Raw genomic sequence first — 8,098 nt, forward strand, 5'->3', positions numbered from 1 at the left:
CCTCAAAAAGATATTCTCATGTCCTAACTCCTGGCACCTACGTATATTACTTATTGGAAAAAGTCTTAGCAAATGTCAGTAAGGATCTGGAGATAAGCTCATTCTGGACTATATGGGTGGGCCCTAAATCCAATGACAAGTGTCCATATATGAGATACACAGAGAGAAGGTCATGTGAAGATGGAGGCCGACTGGAGTGATGCAGCCGTAAGCCATGGGATGCCTAGAGACACCAGAGGCAGGAAGGGCTAGAGAGGATTCTCCTCTAGAGTCTTTAGAGGGAAAGAGACCTCTTAAAACCTTGATTTCAGACTTTGAACATCCAGAATGATGGACAATTATCTTCTCTTGCTTTAAGCCATCCAGTTTGTGGTCATTTGTTACAGCATCCCTAGATAATTAATACAGGGTGATAAGGTGGCCACAGTTTCTTTTCTCTGAAGCTCCAAAAGGGCTGATTGAGGGGGGCTTCAAGGCACCTAAATACATGCACAGTTGACAGACTCCTGGGAAACACAGTACTGTTTAAATGGATGAAGTCTATCCAAAATGCATTCACAATGACTGAAGGCTTAATATCTAGGTAAGTGCCCATGGAGGCAGCCCTAACACAATTTTGTGATAAGCAAATTGAGGCTTGGTTAAATAATGGTCTATAGTAAATGGAGGTGTTGAGGAAGTGAAAGAAGACTATACATTTCCCTCTGTGAGTTGTTTGAATTGGAATGTACAAGTTTTTCATATCTAGTGCAATTTTTGTCACTTTTCTGTTATTTCTGTTGTGATTTAATCTTCAAAATTACCTGATTAGGGAAGTGTGATTTGTTTGTTTCTTGGCCATATTTTTGTTGTCAATTTCCAATTGTTTTCCGTTATGGTCAGAGAATGTGTCCTGTTAGTTGTTTTTGTTGTTTGTATTTGTTGAACTGTACATTAAGGCAAAATATCAATTTTTTTGTATGCTCTACAGGTACTTGAAAATAGCATGCTCTTTTTGTTGAGTGCAGAATTCTATAATGCTTTGCTTTGTTCAACTCTTCAGTATCCTATTTTTAGGAGGTGTTCCATTCGTTCACTTGGTTTCTGAGAGAAGTGTGTGAAACCTTTCCTTATGAGAGTAGATTTGCCGATTTCTTCTTGTATTACTATCTTTTTTCTTATAAGTTTTAAAGTAATATTGATGACGCATAATCTAATTAATTGCTTTATATTCTTCTGAATTGTTCCTTTGATCAAAATGAGTTATCGTTCTTATTTTTCAATGATTGTTCACTTTGCATTTTATTTTTTTCTAATATTATATTATTATATCAACTTTCTTTTGATTAGTATTTGACTGGCGGTTTTTTCCCCTTTAAGTATGTCTCTTGTGTAAGTCTATACCTAGAATCTGTTTTTATTTTTTATTTTTTTTTAATAGGACAGCGTCTTTATTGCCATTTCAAAAGTAAAAAAAGCAGGTGCAGAAATGGACTTGGGCTGACCCTTCTAACAAGGGCCAGGGTCAGACAAACAGTGGCTGGCTGAGGGCCAGCAGGTCGATGAAGGCTGGAATGGGGGTGGGGGCTCAGGGCTGGGTGGGTGGGTCGCGGGCAGACCACCAGGGAGGGCAGCACAGAGCTGCAGGTGCGCAGGGAGTGGGTGGGAGGCTGCTGCACAGGTGCGTTAGCCCTTTGACAGAAGGCAGATCGCTCTGCCTCGAGCCTCACAGCTGGTGGGTGGAAGGAAGGGTCTCCAGCACTCGGTCCTGCGTAGGATAGGGAGGCCCCCATGAGCCCTGGGCTGCAGGCAGCCTGCCCCCACCCAAGTTCCTGCTTAGGGCCCCAAGTTCCTGGCTTTCCTGGTCTGTTTGTCGCTTCATGGGTATGCTAAAGAACCAAATCCTGCAGTCAATTGGATGCCAGGCGAGGGGACCCTCCAGGACTCTTGACCAAGGGAAGGGTCGTCAGGACCAGCTCCACCTGCCATTTACCAGGAGCTTAGAGTCTGTGGAGGGGGATCACATCCAGCTGTGTTCCCTACTGGCCAGGATGTCCTCCACCCATCCTCCCAGACCTCAAGCACCTCCTCCACTGGCCTGCAGGCTGCAAGGAACCTGAGTCCTCCGGAAAGCGTCAGGGAGGGAGGAGGGGAGGGGGCGGTACTTGGGGGGGGGGGCCGTGGTCCACGCCCAGCGCCTGCGCCCTTCTTCCTGCTGCTCGCCCCGCCCTGCTCCGGCACGTCGAGCTCGTGGATGGCGGTGCCGCACAGCGTGCGCGCACGGATCTGCAGCTGAGCCGGCTGCTGCCGCTTCTGTAGAAGCATCTTGGCTGTCCGCCAGGGTCTAAGCAGCAAGGCGGTGGGCCAGGCCACTGGGCATGCTCAGCTCGATGGCACCTTCGGCCAAGGCCTCAGGAGGCGCACACAGAGGCCACGCCGCTGCTCCTGAGGCGGGTGAGGACGTCCACGGGGGCCTGGGACACCTCCTCCCCCGGCCCGCAGGCCCCCATTAGGGTCCGCAGGAGCCGGGGCTTGTTGCTCCTGGAGTGGCGGCCCTGCTTCCCCACCACGGCCCCCTCCTAGGCTACTCAGAGCAGGTTGGACGAGCCTACCGGCAGCACTCGCGGGGTCTGGGGCAGCAGCTCCTCCAGGTGCTGCGAGAGACCCCGGCGCCCACGGACATCAGCCTGTGCTCGCGGTGACCACGGGAGCCGTGTCCGCCAGGCCGGCCTGCAGGATGTCGGGTTGGTGGCAATGGGAGCAGCTCTGCAGCACCTCCCGGCTGGAATGGGTGGTCTGGCAGCCAGGGGCTGGGAAGCGGCTGAGGTTCCTGTCTGTCTGCGTGCTGGTCAGTGCGGGCTGAGCCTCGGCTTTTCCTGTTCGGATGAGGGCCCCGCCGTGTGGCCCACGGCGAGGAAGCCAGGCGCCGCGGGACAGGACTCCTCCGCCACCACTGCGCCCAGTCCAAGAGTCGTCAATATCTGATCTGAATGGTAAGTTCTGAGAAATTCTAGTCGGTTATTGCATCAGGTTTTGTCTCTTCTGTGTTCTTACCTACATCTTCACGTTCTATATCCCCTTTTAGAAGAATTTGGAAACTTAGCATCTGTCGTGCGTTTCTCTTATTCTCTATTTGTGCAGACTTCTTATAAAAAATCCTCGGTTCTGCGTCGTCCATTCGTTCTTCGAGTGTCTTGTTTGCTTTTCATGCCATCTATTTGACTTTATTCAATAGTGTCTTTCCCAAAACCTCTAAGGGGTTTATATTCATGATTGTTCTCCTTTCGTGTGACCCCTTTATCTCTGTGATATTTATAATGATTATTTGAATGTCTTTTTATGATTTTCTAGTAACTTTTTAGTGGGAGTCAATTTCTTTCTTTTATGTACTTTTGTTTTTGTAAATATTTCTGATGGTGTGTTTATTTTCTATGAAATGATTCCCTGATATTTTCCTAGGTAAGTTTTGCTTTCTGGCTTATAACTTATTTTTTAATTTGAATTTTATTTTATTTTATTTTTTGTACAGCAGGTTCTTATTGGTTATCTATTTTATACATATTAGCATATATATGTCAATCCCAATCTCCCAGTTCATCCCACCACCACCACCCCCTGCCACTTTTCCCCCTTGTGTCCATACGTTTGTTCTCTACATCTGTGTCTCTATTTCTGCCTTGCAAACCAGTTCATCTGTGCTGGTTTTCTAGATTCCACATATATGAGTTAATATACAATATTTGGTTTTCTGTTTCTGACTTGCTTCACTCTGTATGACAGTCTGTAGATCCATCCACATCTCTACAAATGACCCAAATTTCGTTCCTTTTTATGGCTGACTAATATTCCATTGTATATATGTACCACATCTTCCTTATCCATTTGTCTGTTGATGGGCATTTAGGTTGCTTCCATGACCTGGCTATTGTAAACAGTGCTGCAGTGAACATTGGGGTGCATGTGTCTTTTTGAATTATGGTTTTCTCTGGGTATATGCCCAGTAGTGGGATTGCTGGGTCATATGGTAGTTCTATTTTTAGTTTTTTAAGGAACCTCCATACTGTTCTCCATAGTGGCTGTATCAGTTTACATTCCCACCAACAGTGCAAGAGGGTTCCCTTTTCTCCACACCCTCTCCAGCATTTGTTGTTTGCAGATTTTCTGAGGATAACTGGCTTATACTTCTAATCTTGGTTTACAATTATGGTTTTCCTTCTCCTTCATTCTTTTAGCCACGTCTCAATTTTTTTTTTGTTTCTAATAGTATTTTTATTTCTTTTTATTTTTTAACATCTTTATTGGAGTATAATTGCTTTACAATGGTGTGTTACTTTCTGCTATATAACAAAGTGAATCAGCTATACATATACATATATCCCCATATCCCCTCCCTCTTGCGTCTCCCTCCCACCCTCCCTATCCCACCCCTCTAGGTGGTCACAAAGCACCGAGTAGATATCCCTGTGCGATGCGGCTGCTTCCCACTAGCTATCTATTTTACATTTGGTACTGTATATATGCCCATGCCACTGTGTCACTTCATCCCAGCTTACCCTTCCCCCTCCCTGTGTCCTCAAGTCCATTCTCTACATCTGTGTATTCCTGTCCTGCCTCTAGGTCCATCAAAACCATTTTTTTTTTAAATTCCATATGTATGTGTTAGCATACGGTATTTGTTTTTCTCTTTCTGACTTACTTCACTCTGTATGACAGATTCTAGGTCCATCCACCTCACCACAAATAACTCAATTTCGTTTATTTATATGGTTGAGTAATAGTCCATTGTATATATGTGCCACATCTTCTTTATCTATTCATCTGTCGATGGACACTTAGGTTGCTTCCATGTCCTGACTATTGTAAATAGTGCTGCAATGAACACTGTGGTACATGACTTTTTTTGAATTATTGTTTTCCCAGTGTATATGTCCAGTACTGGGATTGCTGTGTCATATGGTAGTTCAATTTTTAGTTTTATAAGGAACCTCCATACTGTTTTACATAGTGGCTATATCAATTTACATTCCCACCAACAGTGCAAGAGGGTTCCCTTTTCTCCACATCCTCTCCAGCATTTATTGTTTGTAGGTTTTCTGATGATGACTGGCTTATACTTCTAATCTTGGCTTCCAATTGTGGCTTTCCTTCTCCTTCATTCTTTTAGGCACATCTCAATTTTTTTTTCTCAGTTTCTAATAGTATTTTTATTATGACATACTCTATTATGTCATAGAGTGTTCTGCCTATGTTTTCCTGTAAGAGTTTTATAGTGTCTGGCCTTACATTTAGGTCTTTGATCAATTTTGAGTTTATTTTTGTGTATGGTATTAGGGAGTGTTCTAATTCATTCTTTTACATGTAGCTGTCCAGTTTTCCCAGCACCACTTATTGAAGAGGCTGTCTTTTCTCCATTGTATATTCTTGCCTCCTTTATCAAACATAAGGTGTTTGATATGTACATGGGTTTATCTCTGAGCTTTCTATCCTGTTCCATTTATCCATATTTCTGTTTTTGTGCCAGCACCATACTGTGTAATATAGTCTGAAGTCACAGAGCATGATTCCTCCAGCCCCATTTTTCCTTCTCAAGATTGCTTTGGCTATTCGGGGTCTTTTGTGTTCCCATACAAATTGTGAATTTTTTTGTTCTAGTTCTGTGAAAAATGCCGTTTGTAGTTTGATAGGGATTGCTTTGAATCTGTAGATTGCTTTGGGTAGCATAGTCATTTTCACAGTGTTGATTCTTCCAATCCAAGAACATGGTATGTCTCTCCATCTGTTTGTATCATCTTTAATTTCTTTCATCAGTGTCTTATAGTTTTCTGCATACAGGTCTTTTGTCTCCTTTGGTAGGTTTATTCCTAGGTATTTTATTCTTTCTGTTGCAGTGGTAAATGGGAGTGTTTCCTTAATTTCTCTTTCAGATTTTTCATCGTTAGTGTATAGGAATGCAAGAAATTTCTGTGCATTAATTTGGTATCCTGCTACTTTACCAAATTCATTGATTAGCTCTAGTAAATTTCTGGTACCATCTTTAGGATCTGAGGCCTTTAGTTTTCTGGTAGCATGTCATCTGCAGACAGTGACAGCTTTACTTCTTTTCCGATTTGGATTCCTTTTCTTCTCTGATTGCTGTGGCTAAAACTTCCAAAACTATGTTGAGTAATAGTGGTGAGAGTGGGCAACCTTGTCTTCTTCCTGATCTTAGTGGAAATTTTCAGTTTTCCACCTTTGAGAATGATGCTGGCTGTGGGTTTGTCATATATGGCCTTATTATGTTGAGGTAATTCCCTCTATGCCTACTCTCTGAGGGTTTTGATCATAAATGGGTGTTGAATTTTGTCAAAAGCTTTTTCTGCATCTATTGAGATGATCATATGGTTTTTCTCCTTCACTTTGTTAATATGGTGTATCATATTGATTGATTTGCATATATTGAAGAATTCTTACATTCCTGGGATAAACCCCACTTGACCATGGAGTGTAATCCCTTTAATGTGCTGTTGGATTCTGTTTGCTAGTATTTTGTTGAGGATTTTTGCATCTATGTTCATCAGTGATATTGGCCTGGAGTTTTTTTTTGTGTGTGTGACATCTTTGTCTGGTTTTGGTATCAGAGTGATGGTGGCCTCGTAGAATGAGTTTGGGAGTGTTCCTCCCTCTGCTATATTTTGGAAGTGCTTGAGAAGTATAAGTGTTAGCTCTTCTCTAAATGTTTGATAGAATTTGCCTGTGAAGCCATCTGGTCCTGGACTTTTGTTTGTTGGAAGATTTTTATCACAGTTTCGATTTCAGTGCTTGTGATTGGTCTGTTTATATTTTCTGTTTCTTCCTGTTTCAGTCTTGGAAGATTGTGCTTTTCTAAGAATTTGTCCAGTTCTTCCAGGTTGTCCACTTTATTGGCATATAGTTCCTTGTAGTAATATCTCATGATCCTTTGTATTTCGGCAGTGTCAGTTGTTACTTCTCCTTTTTCATTTCTAATTCTATTGATTTGAATCTTCTCCCTTTTTTTCTTGATGAGTCTGGCTAATGGTTTATCAATTTTGTTTATCTTCTCAAAGAACCAGCTTTTGGTTTTATTAATCTTTGCTATTGTTTCCTCATTTCTTTTTCATTTATTTCTGATCTGATCTTTATAATTTCTTTCCTTCTGCTAACTTTGGGTTTTGTTTGTTCTTCTTTCTCTAATTGCTTTAGGTGTAAGGTTAGGTTGTTTATTTGAGATGTTTTATACCAAAATTTTAACTGAAGCTATTTAAATCTTTTAAATGAATTCATTTGAAATATTTTATTTTCTATTAGAGCAAAGTGATCACCCTAATAATTGCACATACGTTTATAATTAAATAGTACATTAAATGTGCATATTAAACTATATCTATATGCCTGAAAAAATATCAAATATAACTGAAAGATCTGGCATCATGTTTGTTTACACCCCTCTGAGGGGAAAAGTGGACTACAGTAGCTTTAAGAGTTATTCACTTTCTTTTGTAGTGGACTACAGATGTACCTGAATAAACAGAAGGAGATGGCAAGTTAATAATGTTCAGCAGGATAGGGGAAAACAAGGATGAATCCATTAACTATAAAATGGTCAGCTAACCCCAGTACTTAGTAGTAATATGAAACCATCATCAAATAAGTTTGCAGTAACTAAGAAAAACATAAAATACTAAGAAGAAATAGCATGGTTCTGTGAAAAGGAAAAGCAAAATTAAATGCAAGGTTTATTTCAGTGAATTGTGCTCATTAATTTAATATTTCACAACTTAAAACCAAAGTTTACCAACCACAATGGTTTGAATATTGACGAAACATCTGCCAAGCCAGGCAGATAGTAGGTGCTCCATAATGTTAACTCGTGTGGTACTGATGGTGACACTGATGATGAGGATGCTCCTCTACACCCTCCTCTGTGCTTTGTACTCCTGTGTCCCAATGTATCTCAGTGGCCTGATGTTGCTCCTGGATTTCCTGTTGTTTACTTTTTTTCTGTTCACTCATTCTTTTTTTTTTTTCTTTTGCGCTATGCGGGCCTCTCACTGTTGTGGCCTCTCCTGTTGTGGAGCGCAGGCTCCGGACACGCAGGCTCAGTGGCCATGGCTCACGGGCC

At 41.9% G+C, this 8,098-nt stretch overlaps 1 pseudogene; it reads right to left on the reverse strand.

The window, feature by feature from the left end:
• Positions 1–1,968: 1,968 nt before the first annotated feature.
• LOC137204896 (pyrroline-5-carboxylate reductase 3-like) lies at positions 1,969–3,157 on the reverse strand (annotated as a pseudogene).
• Positions 3,158–8,098: the final 4,941 nt, after the last annotated feature.

This window comes from Pseudorca crassidens, chromosome 13, assembly GCF_039906515.1.
Source record: "Pseudorca crassidens isolate mPseCra1 chromosome 13, mPseCra1.hap1, whole genome shotgun sequence".
Taxonomy (NCBI): Eukaryota; Metazoa; Chordata; class Mammalia; order Artiodactyla; family Delphinidae; genus Pseudorca; species Pseudorca crassidens.